The sequence below is a fragment of the Gopherus flavomarginatus genome, chromosome 17, assembly GCF_025201925.1.
Source record: "Gopherus flavomarginatus isolate rGopFla2 chromosome 17, rGopFla2.mat.asm, whole genome shotgun sequence".
NCBI classification, from domain to species: Eukaryota; Metazoa; Chordata; order Testudines; family Testudinidae; genus Gopherus; species Gopherus flavomarginatus.
Genome location: NC_066633.1, coordinates 10,269,679 through 10,292,565, shown reverse-complemented (window position 1 = coordinate 10,292,565; position 22,887 = coordinate 10,269,679). Strand labels below are relative to the sequence as shown.

General features: G+C 39.4%; 1 protein-coding gene across 2 annotated transcripts in view; it reads right to left on the bottom strand.

Annotated features, from left to right (window-relative positions):
• Positions 1 to 22,887, bottom strand: part of MED27 (mediator complex subunit 27) — a 172,233-nt gene that overhangs the window by 72,177 nt on the left and 77,169 nt on the right. The window lies entirely within an intron of this gene.

Genomic DNA, 22,887 nt, shown 5'->3' with positions numbered 1-22,887 from the left:
ACTTGGTCACTGCAAATCTAATTGATGTCTGGTTAATTAGACTGCAACCTATTTCTGGTTTAAAGGGACAACATCATTAAATCTAGTCAATTACAGAAAACGTTAAGAACGGTTTCTGGCAGAACACCTGTCCTATCTATTTTCATGGTTTTACAATCCCATTTTCCAAAAACATTTCTCTCATCCCTCTTGTCATTTGAAGAATTAAACAAAAATGGAAACTAGTAATTCACTATACAAGTAAAACAACTAAACTGATTACACATGAAGTGTTGTTAAATTCATACGGTTAAACTGAAAGAATATGGTTTTTTCCAGACTGATCTCTTTCTGTTATATTTTTGTGTTACTTGTAACAAGGTAGGTAAATTATTTTCAAATACAAATGTGATTTTTCAGGTTGATAGTTCCCATTAACTGATTAGTCCCCAAACCCAGAACTAAATTTAACTTGTATTTTAGTCCTTCAGAGATAGCTCTTTTGAGATTCTGTGGTTTACAAGGCACGTACAAACTTGTCATGAACAAGTGTCATCTTTGCTGAACCCTGGTCAAAAATCTGAACACCACAAAAATGAAGTTCTGCATATAAAAGATACAAAAGTAGATTAAAATAAGCATTTGTGATGGTAGCTTAGTTTCATAGTGCTTTTTGGGACAGAGCTCTTCTGTTTTTAAAATTATATCAAACACCAAGATACCTTCTGCATTTTAGTGCACACTTGTTTGTAACACCAAACGCTGAATGTAATAACCAGAAAAAGACCTCAATAATTACAAGACTCAGGTAGTCTACAGAGGTTGAAACAGACTGACAGGCTCCAGGCAAGCTTGCTGTGTAAGTATTTCATGCATCCGCACTTTGTTTTTCTGTAACTGAAATGGTACCTAAAAGCATGGAGACAAGGGGTACAAAATAATACATCACTCCTCAATAAGAATCCTGGCAGAGGGTAGCTAGGCCTTCCAATTAGATCTTGAAAGTAGGATGATATGATCATTCATTTCCTAGGACATGTCACTAATGCACTTTGAATATTAAAAGTATCAAATTGGGTTTGAATGTTACCTGACAATGAGATGCAAAATCCAAGACTTTTTCCTAATGAGAAAGCATCCTCCTAATATTAGTTGTTTATCTCATCAAAGCTCTGTCCAAATACTACCTAATACATTTTCAACATCCTTGTGAAAATGGTACTTTTCACATTTTGCAGGTGGGGAAACTGAGGCACAAAGCAGTTCAATAAATTGATAATCATTTGAATTTATATAGCGGTTTCATTTGTAGATCTCAAAGTGCTTTTAGAAAACGTATTATTATTCCCATTCTGCAAATAGTATAACTAAGGCAGAAGGGTCAAATGAAACAAACCAAGTCAGTGGCTGAACATGACTAAAACTCAGTAGAATCCGGCTCCCAGACCTGTCTGCAGTCCCCAAGCCCAGATATGCTGCCTCTCAATCCTCTACTATCATTCCCCATAAATGTGGAGGTAAGGTTTCTAAATAGTTTAGCCCTTTTAATCTAACTGCTTAGAACAGACATCTATTTTGCTTTCAAATGCAGGAACAGGGTAATGGATGAGTGTGCTGTCCAACATTCTGCAATGAAGCTTTGTGAAGTATTAAACAGTTGATTAGAAGGAACCATCGGCAGGGGCAGACTGGAAATGCCAGATGACATAAAATGTATCTTTTCTATACCTATCATTCTGGAGGCATTGGTAGACTTAGCTAACATTAAACAAATTGAATGATCCAGTCTTCTCGCATAAATCAAGTAGCATCGTTTGACATTTGCTGAAACAGAAAGATTCCTAAGAACAAAACACCAAGAAGCAGTGTATTTTCAACACAAAGGAGAAACATGATTTTAGGGTTGAACATTCTGTATGAACATATGGCAATCTCTAAAGTTTGAGAGTTCAAGGGAGAAGAAAATAACTGAGCTTTAGCAAAATAAAATTATCTGCATTCCACATTACATTGTTGCCACAAGACTTTGTAGATTTGTTTTTAAATTGCTTCTAAACAAGCACTAGAACAACTGTTACACACTGCAACCACCATAATCAGGTGACCCCTTCTGAACTGCAGAAGGTTGCTGAGGAGACAGGGAATGTCAGTACGAGATAGGAATTTAAATGTTGATATACCAGCACACGCTGCTGGGTGAGAATATGGCCAGTATGAGAACTCTGGTATGACAACAATGCTGCGAAACAATGTAAGATCAAGCAAAAGGGCTCCTTCAAAAGGAAACAGAGAAGGAAAATGACAGTGGAGCAGCTTTTCTAAAAAGTACACAGGGACTAAGTCACATATCATAAAAAAAAAAAATCAACAAGGGTTGCCTGCAGACCCATGCAGGACACTTAAAATGTATTCCCCGTTTGTATAAAAAGCTTCTTTTCTAGGGACTGCATTGGTATGTCACTTCCTTGCGGCCCCTTCCCTTCTTGGGAGTGGGGAGGGCAGGACATGCAAAAGCAAAGCATGTGTACCAAAAAATGTTTTTAAAACAGTTAGAAAGTGATGGTCTAAGATCTGTGTTTAAAAGAAAGTTCCCATAAAGTAATAGACTAGAATGCTTCCCCAAGCTTTTTGATTTAACCTCCACCCCCCCGAGTTCCTTGTAAACAAACAAATGCCCGGAGAATGTCCTGCAGTGAAATAAAAAAGTAAGAGAGTTATTTTTAATGTTGAGTACGGGAAGCACATCAAAGCAATTTGCCAACACTGTACCCTTTCTTGTTAAAAGGATATTAAACATTCTTTCTATAAACTATAGTATAGTAATTACTTACGTGGGTTTTCCTTTTGAGTTGTTGTCCAAACTGCAAAAAACTCTCCTTACAATAGGTCTCAGCATTGGCTTTGACTTTCATGAAAAGCTAATATGTCTAAGTTTATTACAAGGAGGAATCTAGAACGTCCTTCCATGTCATTAACAATACATATTTTAAGCATCTAAAATGTGTAACTATTTAGTACTATGCTTTTGAAACTCTTTAGCACTGTTTTTGAAACAGCTTTCATTTTAAATCACACACACGTGTTTAAGTGTATTCATCAATAAATAACTTCATTATGTAATATAATTCTGTTCTGTACATTGCAAATAGAATTTTGCCAAGCCACATTTGCTAAACCACAAAATAAAAATTGATGGTTTTTCTCATGTCATTAGTATGAATTAGCGAGGACTTATTCTTTTTTGTTTATTACAGCTGACAACATAACATACTGTGGGGGGAGATGGAATATTTACTAGCATGCACTATATCTCCTGGTTAGTATGCAATGGTTTTAATTTAACCCTTTCAAAATGATCTCTCCTGTTAGCAAAATACTACTAAAATAGCAACTGCAAACACTCATGATAAAAAGTAAAACACTCATATGATGAAATCACAGGCTAAGAGAAAACTCTAATTTTTACTAATTCCTAACAAATTTCCTCTTTTATTTCAGTCTGCTCTTCTCTCGCCAATTATCTCAACTACCAGTAGTGGACATTCCATTTGGACAGTGACACATGTCATAAACAGATAGCTAAGGGTTAATGTCTCTTTCACCTGAAGCACCTGACCAGAGGACCAATCAGGAAACCGGATTTTTTCATATCATAACCTTAGTCCCAGATTTGGACCTTAGCGTCCAAAATATGGGGGTTAGCATGAAAACCTCCAAGCTTAGTTACCAGCTTGGACCTGGTACCTGCTGCCACCACCCAAAAAATTAGAGTGTTTTGGGGCACTCTGGTCCCTCTGAAAAACCTTCCCTGGGGACCCCAAGACCCAAATCCCTTGAGTCTCACAACAAAGGGAAATAATCCTTTTTCCCTTCCCCCCTCCAGATGCTCCTGGAGAGATACACAGACATAAGCTCTGTGAAACTACACAGAGTGACTCCCCCTCTCTGTTTCCAGTCCTGGAAGCAAAAAGTACTTTCCTATTCCCCAGAGGGAATGCAAAGTCAGGCTAGCAATCCAACACACAGATCTCCCCTTGACTTCTTCCTCCCACCAATTCCCTGGTGAGTACAGACTCAATTTCCCTGAAGTAAAGAAAAACTCCAACAGGTCTTAAAAGAAAGCTTTATATAAAAAGAAAGAAAAATACATACAAATGTTCTCTCTGTATTAGATGATACAACACAGGGTCAATTGCTTAAAAGAATATTGAATAAACAGCCTTATTCAAAAAGAATACAAATCAAAGCACTCCAGCACTTATATTCATGCAAATACCAAAGAAGAGAAACCATAGAACTTACTATCTGATCTCTTTGTCCTTATACTTAGAAGATTAGAAAGTAGAACTACTTCTCCAAAGCTCAGAGAAAGCAGGCAGCCAGAAAAACAAAGACTCAGACACACAATTCCCTCCACCCAAAGTTGAAAAAATCCGGTTTCCTGATTGGTCCTCTGGTCAGGTGCTTCAGGTGAAAGAGACATTAACCCTTAGCTATCTGTTTATGACAACACAAGCGGTGAAACTAGAATTTGCAATCTTTAATTATTTATCTTTATCCCTAACTTCCTTTTTACTGAAAGTACAGGGATTCCCTACAGTGTGATATTAGTGTACCATTTAACCGCCACAAGGACATCTTTTAATAGTTGGGGCCATGGAACAACTTTTAATTAACTGCCACCTCTTAATGGTGTCAAGTATCAGAGGGGTAGCCGTGTTTGCTGCTTTTACAGATCCAGACTAAGAATCCTGTGGCACCTTATAGACTAACAGACGTTTTGGAGCATGAGCTTTCGTGGATGAATACCCACTTCGTCAGATGCATCTGACGAAGTGGGTATTCACCCACAAAAGCTCATGCTCCAAAACGTCTGTTAGTCTATAAGGTGCCACAGGATTCTTTGCTGCTCTTAATGGTGCTGCTCTCACACAAACATTACCTTTAAGGCAAACGTACATCAAAGAAACAGAAACTTGCTCCTTTACAATACAGCTGCAATTCCCAGGACACTAATGCTCAGTAAGGGCCAAGCAGTGCTCTTGATCTGTGAGCGTATCAGGAGATATACATACAGATCAAGGACAATATATGGCCCGAAGTTTGAAAAAAGAGAGCTAAATCTCTGTCTAACTATGAAGTCTCCCAGACAGTCTCCAGCCAAACAGATGAGAGGTATGTCAAAGCACTTTGCTCACAGTCACACAGAGCTGCACATCAGATTCAGAGTGGGATATTATTTGCTGGATTAATCTGTAGAATGTGGTACCTAAATACCAACAGCAATCATTAATCCCCTCAAGTGACTAGCAGAAATGTAACAAGATCGAAGGCTTCTTTCTATTATGTGCCTCAAACAAGAAGAATAAGTGTTTATCCAGTATCCAAACAAAGGCAGCAGAGTCAGGACCATCCTACCCATGAATTAAGCACACATACTACACAAGTGGTAAAGATATGTAATTGTAGCAAACACGGAGCTGATATATAATAATCTTATGAATATCATAAGTGACCTGGTCAGTGAGATAAAGTTACTGTACAGTTAGGAGTAAAGCTACGATTTTGTCACGGAGGTCATGGAAGTCACGGAATCCGTGACTTCAGCCCTTGCAGCTGGGAACTGCAGCGTCCCACCCCCTCCTGCAACAGCAGGGAGCTATGAGGTATCCCCACCGCCTGAGGCAGCGGGTCCCCAAGCTCCAAGCCACCATGGGTAACAGGGCTAGCCCGCACCTCCCTGCCAGCTGCCACAGTGGGGGAAGAGGGGATCCTAAAGCTCTAAGCTCCTGTGAGTGGCGGGAGCCCCAGACCTCCCAGCCGCCCCACAGCTGCACAGCACCTTCCCATTTTGTCATGAATATTTTTACTAAAAGTCAGGGACAGGACATTTTTCTTTATTGCCCTTGACCTGTCCCTGACTTTTACTAAAAATCTTAGCCTTAGTTATGAGTCATTAGACTTTCTTATATGAAAGTATTGATTTGACTTAATGGGGAGCTGTTTGAAAGACCAGCAGGAAGGCAACACAATGGAACATCTCCTACACAAACTTGAAAGACAATGAGGATCCTATATATCCGAGTAGCAAGCCTTGTTTCTCAGTGCTAGGAGCTAACAGATCAAAGGGTTACAGATCATGTAAATGTGACCTATCTGAGAAGGGAAGTGATCAAAGGACTAGGCAAGTTTTTAAGTGACACTCTCAGAATCAGTGGTGAGAGAACTGGTTGTGAAGGCCTGTGTGTGTGTGTGCGTGTGTGTGTGCGTGTGCGTGTAAAAAGCTTAGACCAATCACAATTCCCATACGGAAAATAGGTATCTGATAAACTAGAAATATACTCAGTTTTATTGTTTTAAGATCTTTTTCTCTTATAGTTTTGCTCTAAATAAATAATACTTTATTTTAAGAAGGCTGTTTTGCTAATGGGGACCCTCATCATTGCTCCCTGAGGGAAAAGGAACTGAAGGTACTGAAAATAAGTTAGAGCTGTTGAGGTACTTGTAGTTTATCAGAGTGGATTACAGCCCAGGGGGTGGTCTGAAAGTGGGAATATCAAGTGATTACTCCCCAAGAGAGGTGACAGTTTACCGCTCGAGACCTGAGGGGATATACTCAAAGACAGCCATAAGGATCAGAGGCACAGTAAGCCTGGTAACTCTGAAAGTAATGAACATCCATCCTGTTAAAAGAAGGGGGGATATATTGTTACTATGGCTGAGTCCTATTTATTCATCCAATATAGCTCCAGCAATCATAGTTAAGTATACACAAACACAAATGATCTGATTAGGCAAAGGACAGTTTATTATTTATAATTACTAGGGCTGTCGATTAATTGCAGTTAACTCACGCAATTAACTCAAAAACTAATCATGATTAAAAATATTAATCATGATTAATCACAGTTTAATCGCACTGTTAAACAGTTACAGTTTACTGTTATTAAATATTTTTGGATGTTTTTCTAGATTTTCAAATACATTGATTTCACTTACAACACAACACAAAGTTTACAGTGCTCACTTTATATTAATTCTATTACAAATATTTGCACTGTAAAAATGATAAACATAACAAATAGTATTTTTCAATTCACTTCAGACAAGTACTGTAGTGCAATCTCTTTCATGAAAGTGCAACTTACAAATGTACATTTTTTGTTACATAACTGAACTAAAAAACAAGACAATGTAAAACTTCAGAGCCTACAAGTCCACTCAGTCCTACTTCTTGTTCAGCCAAACACTAAGAGAAACAAGTTTGTTTACATTTACAGGAGATAATGCTGCCTGCTTCTTATTTGCAATGTCACTTGAAAGTGAGAAAAGGCATTCACATGGTACTTTTGTAGCTGGCATTGCAAGGTATTTACATGCCAGATTACTAAACTTCCATATGCCCCTTCATGCTTTGGCCACCATTCCAGAGGACATGCTTCCATACTGATGACACTCGTTAAAAAAAATAATGCATTAATTAAATTTGTGACTGAACTCCTTAGGGGAGAATTGTATGTTTCTGGCTCTATTTTACTTGCATTCTGTCATATATTTCGTGTACTAGCAGTCTCGGATGATGACTCAGCACATGTTCGTTTTAAGAACACTTTCACTGCAGATTTGACAAAACACAAAGAAGGTACCAATGTGAGATTTCTAAAGACAGCGACAGCACTCGACCCAAGATTTAAGAATCTGAAGAGCCTTCCAGAGTCTGAAAGGGACAAGGTGTGGAGCAGGCTTTTAAAAGTCTTAAGAGAGCAACACTCTGATACGGAAACGACAGAACCCGAACCACCAAAAAAGAAAAATCAACCTTCTGTTGGTGGCATCTGACTCAGATGATAAAAATGAACGTGTGTCAGTCCGCACTGTTTTGGATAGTTATCAAGCAGAACCCATAATCATCATGGATGCATGTCCTCTGGGATGGTGGCTGAAGCATAAAGGGGCATATGAATGTTTACCATATCTAGCAAGTAAATATCTTGCTAAACTGGCTACAACAGTGCCATGCGAACACCTGTTCTCACTTTCAGGTGACATTGTAAACAAGAGGGCAGCATTATCTCCTGCAAATGTAAACAAATTGTTTGTCTGAGCGATTGGCTGACCAAGAAGTAGGACTGAGTGGACTTGTAGACTCTAAAGTTTTACATTGCTTTGTTTTTGAATGCCGGTTGGGTTTTTTTTGGTACATAATTCTACTTTTGTAAGTTCAACTTTCATGATAAAGAGATTGCACTACAGTATTTGCATTAGGTGAACTGAAAAATACCATTTCTTTTGTTTTTTAATTGTGCAATTAATTTTTTAATATAGATATATTTTGCAGGGGAAAACCGTGACCAATGCAGGTGGCCAGCTGAAACCCTAAAACATGAGCTTTTAGGAATATTAGCCAGAAGTGATCCACAGGGCTATTGAGCTCAACCCCTACCATCACAAGCAACCCCATCAAACAACTGCATCCATAAATTTGTCCCTCTCTCTCTCAAAAATTAAATTGCTTGCCCTCAAAACTCCTACTGGGGGAGGGCAGTTCATAAACTCACCCTGCTGATGGTTAGAAATCTTCTAATTTTCAGCTTGAATTTGTTCATGGAAAGTTCATAGCCATTTGTTCTTAAATAGCTCTTCACCTTCTCTAGTATTTACCCCCCAATGTGTTTATAAAAAAGCCATCATATCCCCTCTCAGCATTTTTTATTAGACTAAACAAGCCAAGCTTTTCCAGTCTCTTCTCATAATATAGTCCCTCCATTCCCCTGGCCATCCTAGTAACTCTTCTCTTCACCTGCTCCAGTTTAAATTCAGCTTGGAATGAAATAATGTGAAATATTTATAGTAACATGAAAAGCAATACATCATATGCTAGCAATTATGTAGTACTACAAATATTTCACTACTGTTTAAACATTTCAGAAGTAAGTTTTATTAAAAACATAAGTGTAGCGGGGTGGTCACCCACTCCTGCCCTGAGGGGTTTAAAACAGCCCAGGAGAGAGCCGAGGCTGGGGGCAAGCAGCTCCCAGGCTGATTGGGGAAGCAAGCACAGCTGCGGCCATGCCCCAAACAGACTTCAGTTAGCCCTTAGAAAAGGGCTGTGAGCCACAGGCTAAGAGAGAGTCTCCTCTAGCTGTGGAGGGAGACAGGCCTAGCTGCTGAGGATCATACCAGAGTACCTGAGGTGGAGCAGGACTGGGGAAAGGCGAGAGGAGCTGGGGAGCTCCTGCCTGGCAACTCCCTAGGCTGCTGGCCTTGTGCAAGGCCAAAGAGGTACTGGGGTTGCAGGGGGGAGCCCAACAGTAGATGGAGGCAGCAGGTCCAAACCCTTCTTGCCTGTGATGAGTGGCTTTTACACTGCAGTCTGCCCCAGTGAACAGGGGCTAGATAGTGACTGGCAGTAACCTTATACTGAGGCGACATGGGGATAGTGGGTGGAGGTTCCCCTGGGTGGGGAGACCCAGAAACCATGGGGGTACTGCCAGGGGGCAGCCCCCAAGAGAAAGGGGCACTGGGGTCTGGAAGGGAGACGGGGGCCAGCGAAAGGTGAGACATCGGCCGACAGAGGGCACACCAGAGGATGAAAAGCTGAACAACCATTGGGAGGCCCCGTGGCGTTGAGTCTCGTACCCTTACACTAAGCAATAGCACTTTGCTAATTTGCACTAATGATCAGGAGATCCATTGTGATTTACTGAATTTTACAAGTTAGCAAAAATACTACTTTATTTTTACTTTATAATACTGCATAACATACTAGTGATTGGCGATCCCGCAATATAACATACTAGCAAATACAAATTGTAAAACTAATGTTATTTTTTATATGCATCTCACATCACACACAGATTTCATTAATTAGTTTTACAATAATGTGAGCCCTTCATTAACCTGCTGCCTGCTATGAAATAGTTGAAGAGTAGAGAGGCAATGCTAATATTTTGAGCAGGTTATAATATGCAGTGAAATTCTACCGTATCTTTAATAGAAGTTTCTATATTTAATTGGAACTAAAGAACTTCTAGCTCTCTAGCCTTTTTGTCATATGTACAAATATAAATGACTATCATAAGCAACATTTGGGGTGGAATAGTCAAACCTTCTCTTTGGTCAATCTGTGTTGATCAATGCCTGCTGGTTTTTTGTAATTGCTTTTGTAAGAAAATGTACAGTGGTGCAATTCTTAAATGGGAGTAAAAAAAATCAGCATTGTTCTGGAGTCACAAAATAAAGATTATTACACAGACTCCTGCTGCAAAATACATCAACACATTAGATTAGATCAAGATTTGAATAAAAAAAATCATACTTCTAAAGCTGCATAGAACAGCAAAGCAGAAAATTACTTCCTCTTTTCTTCCAGCCACTCATGAGGTGAGACAGACACTTGGGATCAACTTCCCAGCCAGCATAGAGAAAGGTTTAGGGAATTGCTCCCCTTACAGAATCATTCATTGGGATAAGATTCCTATTTGGATCTTGCACACCTCCTTGGCAGTTCACTCAGCTCTGAATGGGATGTGTGCATTCTCCTGAAGACATACACAACAGATGCACATAGTAGGTGGAGCACTGGGCTAAATCTTACCCAGACATATAATAAATGACATTAATTTTTTTAAACTGTAACCTGGATGTGTTCAAACCTTCAAACAGAACGTGACTTCTCTGACAGTTAAAAATATGAAAAAAGTTTACATTTCTCAAAGCAACTACTTGTTTCAGTACCAGATGCCAAAAATGACTGTCTCTCTCTCGCACACAATTCTAACATTCAAATGATTCTTCTGAATTTTATTTTTTCAAACTTCAATAAAAAAATTCTCTCCTTTGGTTTGAGACTAAGCATTAGAAATGTTATGCCAAAAAAGCTTGTATTTTTATTTCAGGAAAGTAAAGAGGAATTGAAAATAATGCTTTCTAGAAGGACAGGATTCTTGAAATCTTAACTATGGATTGTCCTGACTCAATAATATGCAACTGAGTACATAAAAAAATTCTCTGGTTCAGACTATTAGGAATTACCATATTTAATAAATCATCAAATACTTAGTTTGCCACACATACAGTTTTGTTTTATGCACAGTACTCCGTATTATCCTAGTAAACATAATGCAGTTTAGTATATACAGTGTAGAATAACAAGCTTGGAAATATGATATATCATTCTGTCATGCTGTTAATTATGAGTTTGACTGAGTAAATTGCACATGGTCCAGAGTACATAGCGCTTTGGCTCTACATTACACCTGGGAAAGGTCAGGGAGGCAGAATTAATCTCAGAGTTCCCTGTATTGCAGAGGTGTGCATTTCTTACTGTGTCCCTTGAAGAATGCAATATCCTCCCAGCCCTTTGCTGTCTCTCTTGATCCCCTTGGGGGTAAGACTACATCCCAAAGAGCATACAGAGAAGCTGTCTCGGCTCCTTGCCCCCCATCCCATTCCCAATTCTCCGTTAGGTAAAGGCCAGCCACAATCCGGCTCTAAATCTCAGCTGAAAAGTGGACTGATACAGCCAGAATTTTTGCCAGAAGTATTGGGTTTGTGGATTAACAGTGAAAATTAGATTTGATAGGATAACAACGATGTGACGGGTTGCCCCCTGTTAAGATGCCACCTGATGTGCTGAGATACCACTGAGCCCTCCTGTTCTGCCAGCCTGGGCACCCTTTTTACATGTTTTGCTGAGCTATTTGCTATTAAACCTCCTCCAGCACACACACAGGCAGGGCCACATCTAACTGCAGAATGACATAGACACTGAGATCAGCTCTGGGAAGACTCAGCTTAAGGGACTTGCCTCAGCACTAAGGTGTCCATCTCCCTTGGAGTACAGACCCAAAGGGATATTATGAAATCCGCCTCCTCTCTCAATGTAGAGGAAGATATGCACAGCCTCTTCCCTCCTCCACCTCCCAACAAAAATTACGAATTGCACAAACTGGGTTATATTATAAACAAGAAATAAGTTTATTAACTATAAAAGGTGAATTTTAAGTGAATATAAGAGATAACAGACAGAACAAAGCAGATTACTGAGCAGGTAAAACAAAATATGCCAGCTAAGCTCAATATACTTTAAAAATGGTTACAAAATGTAATTGCTTACCCTAAATGTTATTTTAGGCAGGTTGCAGTTTCACAGGATATCAGCATTGGAAGGAACCTCAGGAGGTCATCTAGTCCAACCCCCTGCTCAAAGCAGGGCCAATCCCCAGACAGATTTTGCCCCAGATCCCTAAATGGTCCCCTCAAGGATTGAACTCACAACCCTGGGTTTAGCAGGCCAATGCTCAAACCACTGAGCTATCCCTGCCCCCAGTTTCTGTAGCTTAGAGCTCCAGTTATATTTCTTTTCAGACTGGACCTGTCTCAGTCTGGACTTCCTCCTTACCTGCCCCTTCAGGTGTCTTTAGCAGTCATTCTTCTTGGGCAGACAGGCCATGGAGTAGAGCCTTGTCTGCCTTCCTCCCCACCCTGAAATAAGGTTTACATAGGCAAGAATCCTTTGTTTCCCAAACTTGACAACCACCCCCCCATCCCTTTTAGTGAAAAGTTACAAGAAGTGCAAGATAATGTTTAGCATTAGATGACAAGACCACCTGACTTAGGGCTTGTTTACACTGGCACTTTACAGCACTGCAACTTTCTCACTCAGGGGTGTGAAAAAACACCCCCCTGAGCACTGCAAGTTTCAATGCTGTAAAGTGCCAGTGTAAACAGTGCTATAGCCCTGGTAGCTCTGCTCCGAGTGCTGGTAGCTACAACCCTGGTGGAGGTGGGTTTTTTAGAGCACTTGAAGAACTCTCTCCCAGCGCTATGCTGCGACTACACAAGCCACATTAAAGCACAGTCACGGCAGTGCTTTAACATTGCCTATGAAGACGTGCCCTTAATAGTGCCACAATTACGTCCAAGGAAGCCTCCCAGGAGGGAGAGAGATTAGTATCTTCACAGTCTTGTTGTTCCTTTCTAATGGCCCATCAAATCGAATGGCCAGTTGTCTGGTGGGTGTCTTCCCAATACACACCCAGTTGTAATTGTTACATAGTCCATATTCCTAACTTTAGATACACAAATGATACATGAGTACAAGTTGGATAATCCCATTCAGTAAATCATATCCTTTCCGATGATATCTTACATGAGCCATCTTGCATAAAGTATGTCAGTTATGTCATATCTATAACATAAGCATAATTTCATAAAGAATATGGAGTGTTATGTCAAAAACATGATACCTAAACTCAGAGGTCAGTGATGGAGAAGGCTTACTTGGTCACAAGGTATGTCTACACAGCAAAGAAAAACCCACAGCTAGCCTGTGCCAGTCAACTCGGACTTGCTGGGCTCAGACTACTGGGCAGTTTCACTGCTTCCAGCCTCAGAATTCTGGAACTCTCCAGCCAAGCCCAGAAGTCTACACAGCAATGAAACAGCCCCATAACTTGAGCCCGCGAGCCTGAGTTCGCTGGCACAGGCCAGTTGTGGGGTTTTCTTTGCTGTGTAGACATACCCACGGAGTCCAGTATCAGCCAGTGCAAGACTGGTCCATATACAGTATATTTTCTAATGTTTTGCAATTTTTAAAACTGGAACACACTATTTTCTATTATTTCACATCTGTTCTTTAAAGCATGTTATAGCCATCTAAATCAAAGGTAGGCTTGACAAAAAAAATTAACACAGTCTTAACTGAAAAAGGATAGTCGATGACCTTAGCAGTCTCTGAGATCAAAAAACCAAACTTCCTTCTGTCTCTCAGATGTCTCTACGTTGCACAAGTCATGTGTGATTTCAGAGTTAAACGTGATGAGTCTGAACCAAGTAGAAAAAACACTGACATTTTATATGACAAACCAAGTACAGCTGATTTCAAAACTTACTCTCTTTACTGCGAAAACAAAGTACCGTATATACTCATTCATAAGCTGAATTTTTTTAGTAAAAAAGGGAAGCACCAGAGACAGGGGTCAGCTTATGAACAGGTACAGAGAGGGAGAGGTGGGACACAGCCCCTCTCCCCAACAGAGGGAGCAAGGAGAGGCAGCGCAGCCAGCAGAGCCAGAAGGGAAGAGGCGTGGTTTTCTAATAAGATCTGGTCCTGCTCTAGGAAAAAGTTTTAAAACCTTTACCTAAGACAATTTGAAAAAGTTGATTTCACAGGATAGGACCAAAGAATATAGAATTTACCTCAAAACTTAAAATGCTCATTTCAGTGGTTGCTAATGGCACTCAAATATTGTCAGTACTAATTTCTAATTTACTTCATGAAACTATCATAATGGTAGCTGTCTGCTTGTTAATAATTCTTTATTATATTTCAGACACTTTAGAAGTATTCGCTTAGTGACCCACTGTTCTCTGAGCAGGGGTTAGCATATCATTATATTGTGGTTTTCCTTTAAAGAAATAAAATATAACTTTCAAAAGTAATTCTTGGATTCCCTTAATAAACTGAAGTACTCAACCACTACAATTTAATTACAAAACCCTAATTTAGAGGGCCACCTCTCTAATCCACTAAAAACTATCTGTACATACCAGTGATAATTTCCAAGATTTAACAAGTATGAAATCAATGACAAAGATACACTAAGTACGGTATGTGTATATTAGCTTCTGACTACTGAAAGATGTAGATGTAGATAAGCATGATTCAGTGAGGAAAATACCTTTGTTCCATTTGCACTGTAGTATACAGACATGGACAAAAGGCTGAAATTCCTGACTTTTTTCGCTGTCCTACGCCCCTCCCCCCCGAAAGGTCACATATATGGAATTACTCCATACATACATGCATGCCTACCAACTAGAAAGTCTATAGGACACATCAACATTTTAAACTCATAGTTCTGCTCTCTATGCATCCAGTGGCAGACCTTTCTCTAGCCCAGTAAAAGCCTACAATGCCAATTCAAAACAGCCTTTCAGCCACTTTCAGCACTAAAACTTTTGTCGTTCAGGGGTGTGAAAAAACACCCCCCGAGCCACAAAAGTTTTAGCACTGAAAAGCGCCAGTATAAACAGCACTTTATCGCTAGGAGCAAGCTACCACCACTTGTCAAGGGTGGGGGGTTTTAAATCGCCAGGAGAGCTCTCCCCTGGTGATAAAACATGTCTACACTGCCCATGTCACAGCCATGGCTGCACTGTAACGTGAGTAGTGTAGACAATCTGGTACTCACAAAAGCCATGGTGAAACTAGAAAATATTTCAGTCTATTTGTCAAAGCACTTGCAGATCTTATTTCAAAGCAAGTGAAAAATATTTAACAGAATTACTATTTATTATAATGCTCTGGATAAAAACAGTGCAAACCCATTGGCTAATAACAGCTCTCTTGGTGAAAGTAAAAGGTATTTAACAAGTTGATGAAGCAAAATAGTCAGCACAGAAATGTTTGCAGTCACTTTCTATTCAGGCTTCGGCAGAGTGGTTTTAGGAATACAATTACCAGAATTTATCATGAAAGTGCACAAATATTTTTTGAATACACATATATCAGCATGCCAATTAATGATTAATAAAGTGCCCTCATCCTATGGTACTGCACTGCAACTTACACAAAAATAGCTCCACTCAACACCATCTGAAGGAAATCTAGTTAATTAGTTTACCAAAGAGAATGAGAAAAAAAGTTTGACATGATCCAAACCATGGATACTCATGAAGAGACCAAATATTAAGGTAAATAACATAGCTACATAGTGCAAGATTTATATACTGAAACGTAACAAACCTTTCCATGTAAATCACTGCCGTCTTGCACTATAAGTACCTAACTTTTAATCTTTTTCATATAAAAAAAGATTAATTTAGGAAGCAAGAGAGTCACTGAATTGGAGCAGCACATATCTTTTTACGGTTCTGGTTGCACTGACTTGCAAGGGTAAAGCTAAAGGAATATTGTGAGAAACTTAAACATGACTGAGGATATTAATTGAGCTCCTAGTATTGAAAGTTATTGGAAACTGATCTCTTCCTTATTAATGCAATTCCCCTTCATGTACAAAAAGGTATCTCTATGTTCCAGAATGCAGACAGTGCTTTAATCTTTAATTACAATCTCAACTTTTAACTCTTCTGGAGAGAAGTACAGACATAGGCTTGAGGATTATTTCTTTATTGCATATCATCTCTCTGGTATTTAATGAATATTGTCACTTAATACAGCCCTGACAGTAGGGGCAAAGCAGAACTTTAGAATTGTACAAGGAACTCTGGATGACTTTTCCCAGAAAAGCAACAAAAGTTACTGCCACAGACTTCTAGCTCTTTCTTTCTTGAATAGTTTTAAAGTAAACCTTTCCAAAAGTTAAATTTGAGACTAAACACCAGACTGCTCTTTATAGAATGATGTAATAAGTGTTGGAGTACCATTCATACTATTAGGGTTATGTAAGGACTTCCATTATAAATGTCCCTTTTCCCAAAGATTTATAAACTAACTGTCACAATTAGCTGGGAATCTGAAATTATTGAGTTTAATCCAGGAATTACTGGAAGTAATTTTGTGGACTGTATAATTTAAAACGTCAGACTTCATGATCATAATGGTCTCTTCTGGCCCTAAAAAAATATGAAAGTTTATCTGCTTGGACATTCTTTGTACTCATTTTAAAAAAATATTCTGTTTTTGGAATACACAGAATGTTTTTTGAATATATATGGAATAAGAAAAGATCAAGAGTGAGTACAGATTCTTTGTACAGACCCATTAAACAGGCAAACTTGCTCTTCCAAATATTCTGTGGTACTATGTGGTGGACTGGCGGCACTCTAACCCAGACCACACTAGGTCTTTATTGAACAAGAAAATTGCAGCACTGTAGACATCTCTAGACTACCATGCATTAAGAAAAAAAACATGCCTTCCAAAAATTTACATATATCCTTTACCAATGGCCACTCTATGGGTTTAGGATAGAACTAGAGATGAGATGAGTTCTTTTCCCTCCCCAATGACACCCACTGCAAATAACCCAGATATTAATCCAGAACATGAACCAGTGCATTTCCAAGACTGGGAGACCCAAGGAATATACTCTGTTGGTGAGCTATTCAGTAAAGAAACTTTTCTGACTTATTAAGAGATCAAAACTAATTTCACTTGACCCACTCTCTCTCTTGGTACCAGTACATTTTCTATTTAAATGAGTCATTTTCCTGGTCCTGTTTCATACAAAGTAGATTAAAGGCCTAAATTTAGATTCAGAGAAACTTTCACTCACTTAGTTCAGATGTTTTCTTTGTCAGTTTAGGAAATATATTGGTAGCATTTATATTCCAGTGTAAGCAAAAAGCCCTAAAGCAAAACAAAAAACAACAAAAAAAGATACCACACATCGAAACAAAAACAAAATAAAAAAACTTTACTCCTCATTTATACTCAGACCTTTCTGTCAATTGAACCATGAGCCAGAGAGGTCTGAGCAAATAAAAACCTATTTTCCCAATACAATGAATGTCATAATGGAAGACCCTAAACATACAAAGTGGTGAGAATCACAACCACTATACTAGAGAATAGTTTAAACTTTAGATACTGTTTCAGTTCTAGGAAAGAACTGAACTGAAGTACTGAAAAACCACTATCTATAAAGCTAAACAAACTATTGGGTCTAGTCTTTATTTGATACCCCTAAAAAAATCTCATTAATACTAAGAGACCATCCTGTGTTTGCCAACAAGTATAACTCCAAGAATAAAGAAAAGTGAGCTCACTGTGGTTACCCTGTTCTCTCTTCACCATATCACAGTGTTTGATGCTGATCTTGTTTCTCAGCTGTGCAGTAACACATCTGAGTGTCTGCTGTGCTCTCAGAAGGGCTGTGCATTGGCATGGAGCACCTTCCTAAGACTGCTTTCAGCGGTACTGAAATCCGCACGCTATGACGTGTGGATTCCAGGAGTAGGGATCCTTGGAACCAATTTAATGAGTGAAAATTTACTTTCAACATATAATGCCAAAAGAAATAATACAAGAGTCACTGTTTCCTGGTAGATTTTTAAAAACGAGAGTTGTGGTCCTGGTTTTCAAAGGTGCTGGGTACATCTAACTTCCAGTTGTCTTCATGGGAGTTGAAGGTGTTCAGCACCTCTGAAAATCAGGTCCTTAATTTCTTCAGCAGAAGGAAGGAAAAATACAAGAAGTTTGTTAAGTTAAATATGTCTCCAGTGGAACGAAGGAGAAATCCCGTTAGAACTGAGGAGGGGAGAAAGAAGCACATCACTAGCTATGTATGAGAGGAGTAGCCGTGTTAGTCTGGATCTGTAAAAGCAGCAAAGAGTCCTGCTTTTACAGATCCAGACTAAAGGTTGGTCTATAAGGTGCCACAAGACTCTTTGCTGCTATCACTAGCCATGTTCTTTTGTAGATCTCTACTATCAGAAGAGAAAGATGGACCACCATCATAACATTCTTCCCCCCTCCCATTCAACTGCTAAAGAAATCTGCTACTTGAAAGCAAACAACACTAGAGGGCTCTTGTCAAGACTCAACAATAACAGAGCAAAAGCAGTTACTTACCTGCACAGTAATTATTGTTCATTGAGATGTAGGTGTAGAGGTGTATACCACTCAGGGGTTCATACACCAAGCACATCAAACTCCGGTAACTGCTTAACAGCACCTGTCCAGCTGAAACTCATGCCTTTCAGGCCCACAGACCTTCCCATGGCTATATAAGGGCAGTGCCTCCCTGACCCACCTCTCTTCCTTCACACCAGAATCCAAGGCTAATGATGCCAATGTAGAAGGGGACGGTGGGTGGAATATGCATCTTCACCCACATCTTGAACAGCAACAATTACAGTACAGTTAGTAAACATTTTTCTCCTTCAAGTTGTTGCAGATGTGTATTCCACTCAGGTGATTCAAAACCTGTAACTGGAGGAGTTGGGGCTCAGAGACTAACTCAAGAACGATTGTAAAACCACCTTCTTGAAGTAAAAGTATGTGCTGAAGACCAGATAGCTGCTCTGCAAATGTCTAATATAGAAACAGCACTGAGGAACGCAACCAAAGCGGATTTGGCTCTAGTTGAATGAGCTGCCAGTCTCTGAGGTGGTGTAGACTGAGGTACTCCACATGCTGCAGTACTGTAGGAAGTAATCCACCTAAAGACTGTGTGCATGGAAACTGACTAACCCTTTACTTGCTCTCCATAAGAGACACAATTGAGATAAATGACTAAACAGAGAATGCCAAACACGGTCTCACATTCAGTACATGATGGAGCTGTTCCTCTGTATTTAAATGCAGTTTAGGATAGAATATAGGTTAATATATGTTTGGTTAAGGTGAAGCCGTGACACCACTTTACACATAAATTTTGGATGCCACCTTAGCACCATATTTATCCTTGAAAAATTCTGTATAGAGAGGTCCTGCCATGAGAGCCTGCAACTCACTCACCCTCTTTGAGGGACTTATGGCTATGAGGAAAGCAGCCTTCTGGCAAAGAAAGGACAGATAGCAGGTTACCAAGGGCTCAAACAGAAGACCCATGAGAGCAACTGGCACTGTATTAAGGGCCCAGAGTGGTGCTGTTTCTTTAATAGGAGGGAAGAGACAGATTAGCCCTTTAAAAAATGTACTTACCTGGAATTTAGAAAAAAAATGGATTTCACACACTTGAGTGGAATACGTATCTGCAACCACTCAAAGAAGAACTGGCAACACTTATATGACACTTCATATAGTATGTAGCCTGCGTTTTAAGTTTAGGGATTCCTGAAAGTTTGTACACCACATGCCTTTCACATAAGAAATAAATGAGGGCTTCGCTAAATAAATAGATGGTTGTACCTCCTTTTAAACAGACGAGAAACCTTCAACTTCTGACAATACTCATCCACAGTCAAATTTATAGCCATATATATGTCATGCTGATGCCTCAATATGTACATCTTTCAAGAGTAATTAAGAGTAACCCATCCCAGTCCAAATTAATGTTGTCAAAAAGTATGAATAAATCTACCAGTTAATTCTGTTTTCCTTGCAATTGTTTGTTCCACTAGGAAAAAATATTTTAGATTACTATTTCTTTCTATTGGCAGTTTTCTAATGAATATTTATTCAAATAAATGGAATATTCTATATTTGAACCAGCTACATTTAGCTGCACTAGAGAGGCATATTCAGAAGCCTTTCTGGTATGCAGCTCAGAACTGAAAGGATTTAAAAGACTGAAGGCGTTATTGAGTAAACATGTTGTTGCTAGGCAAAAAAACATGTGTAATAGGTTCTGGTTGAAATGTAGCTTGCTAAAGTAGTTTAGAAACGCTATAATAGTTAGGGCCTATTTGTGATGTGCTGTAACACACTGTGCCACCATATCTGGGAGACTCAAGTTTTGAATTGCCAGCTTCACAAGGGAATGTAACTAATTGGATATAATTAGCCTTTGAGATACAATGCCAACATGAAAGGCCTTCAAAAAATTCTTATCCATGTCACTATCCATCTTACTTCCTGAGGCTGTAGGGTAGTATTTTCCTGGTATTCCTTTTCTGGTCTGACACCGATTACTGCAGGGATTAGAACTGTACCTGAATTCATGAAACATCTGGTCCTCGCGCTCAGGAATGGCTCATTCAATTTTTCAACAGAGTTCTGAGGAATCCAGACTGCCTAGAGCCTGACACCAAGCAAGGTTCATGCCTTGCTGTGAAACCTGGGAAAGACCTACACTTGCCTTTGAGCTGAAGACAATTTCACTTCTAAGCATTACTTAAAGGTCCTTGAGTATCTGCTTTTGCAAAGAAGTTCACCATCTGTGGAAGGTATTTGCGGCACCAGAGCAAGCTGGTTTTCATCGCAGTCATAGACTATGACTAGTACATGTGATCAAGTGCTGCGCACTTAGAACTTGAATCCAGGTTTTTTAATCAAACATAAGCTGAAGACTGTTCAGTTTTCCTTGATCTGACCATGGCATACAATATGGTTTGGCACATGGGCCTTTTGGTGAAATTGTCTAGAACTGAACCAACTTGGTTAACATGTGCAGTGCCTCTGTTTTTGAGAAACTGCAATTTCTGTGTGTGCATATTGATGAGAGAACAAGGGCTTGGAGCACCAGAAGAACGGCCCTCCCGCAAGAATAAGTAATACTCTAAGATTACTCAACTTATATTCAAATAACCTACCATATACCGGGTCTCACAATTTATGCAGATGACAATGCTTCGGCACTCAGTCACACTCCTTTGACAATACTTAAGCATGTTCTGAATGCAGATCTGACGGATCAGCCAATTATTGTCATTGGAGGTGTCTGATACCAAATGGAATAAGACTGTGTCAAGTGTCTTACACATACATAATGCACCCAAGCGGGCAGAGAGCTGAACATGTTCTCATTGGTCAGCGAATAAAAGCGTAGTTCACGCCTGGTCCATCTAGGTGTCACATTGGAATGAATCTTACATATTGTGACCATCTACAAAGAAAAGCAACTAGGTCAAAATGTGCAACAACCTGCTCGGAAAATTGGACGGAACAACATGGTGCACCAACACCCCAAACATTACGCACTTCAGCTTTGCGCTCTGTTATTCATTCAGGGATATTGCGCTCAAGTATAGGCTCGCTCATCTCATACAAAGAATGACTGGTGTGCAATGATTCACGACTGCATGGACACTTAAATCTACTGCTCTACCATGGTTACTGGTTCTCTGCAATACGCTCCTGCCGAGTGTTCACAGAGAGGAAAGCGTTGCAAAACTCATGACGAAATTGTGTGAATGCCACATTTACCCTTAATTAAAGACTTGTTTAATCCACAACATGGTGGTCTGCCCTTGCATCTCAGTTGCGGACAAGTTTACTAGGTGAAGGATTTATGGAGAGGATACATGGAGAGCTTCATTATCTGCAGAGAGAGTGACAAATAATTATCTTGTCTCGGACCCCATGCATCATCAACCCAGTCATGAGGTCTACCACAAGGCAATGGAGCCTTCCGAGCTAGTTTCATACTGGACATGGAATTGTAGTGCTGTGGAATTCTGGTGGCATTTAGTGACAGTCTACTATGTCAATGTGGGCAGCCATGACACACATTTTTGAGGACTGCAAAAAATACTCAACTCCTGGAAGACTTCTTGCCTTGAACATCATTGATACGAATGTGTGGCTTGGTTTAAAACCAGTTGAATAAGCCAATAAACTCAGCTGTGTTGCTGTGGTTCCAACATGGACTTGCTTCCCTGAAACAACAGAACTGAAGTGCAAAACTAGTTTATCTCCCCTTGCACTAAGAAAAACTTTAGGCAATGCTACTGCTCTGAATAACATTTAAGTGTTACTGAATCCCTACAGACAATGCTACTAAAGACATGCAACTTAAATTAATTTTTTACTGAAACAAGAATATTTGTCAAAATAAAAAAAAGCTATTTACTCAAATACACAATAGATACAAGATATCCTGAATTTCCCCAGCATAAAAATAGCAAAGTGGTGGGAAGAATTCTACACTTCCTAAAATGCCTTTTCAAGGAAACATCTGGTTTGTTGCTGAAGATTACTTCATACTGCTTCTTCGGTTATGAGGAATGAGGAAAAATGAGAAGGAGAACTCCATTATACCATGAAAGTGTTAGCACAACGTGGGACAACATAAAAAAATCCATTTGGACTCCATTTTTAAACTTGAAGCAAGATATCAGATTAAGCATAACAATGGACAGTCAAATACAAAAACATCAGAAAGAACAATGCAGATAAAATATTGAATTAATTAATGTAGCACAACATGTAGTCAGTCTTAATCCACGGAAAGGCAATTATATGTTCACTATTAGAGAAACCAGAATTACTGCAGATTGTCTGCAATGGCACAACAGATGTGGTTATACAATATGATACAACAACTGAGGCATCCA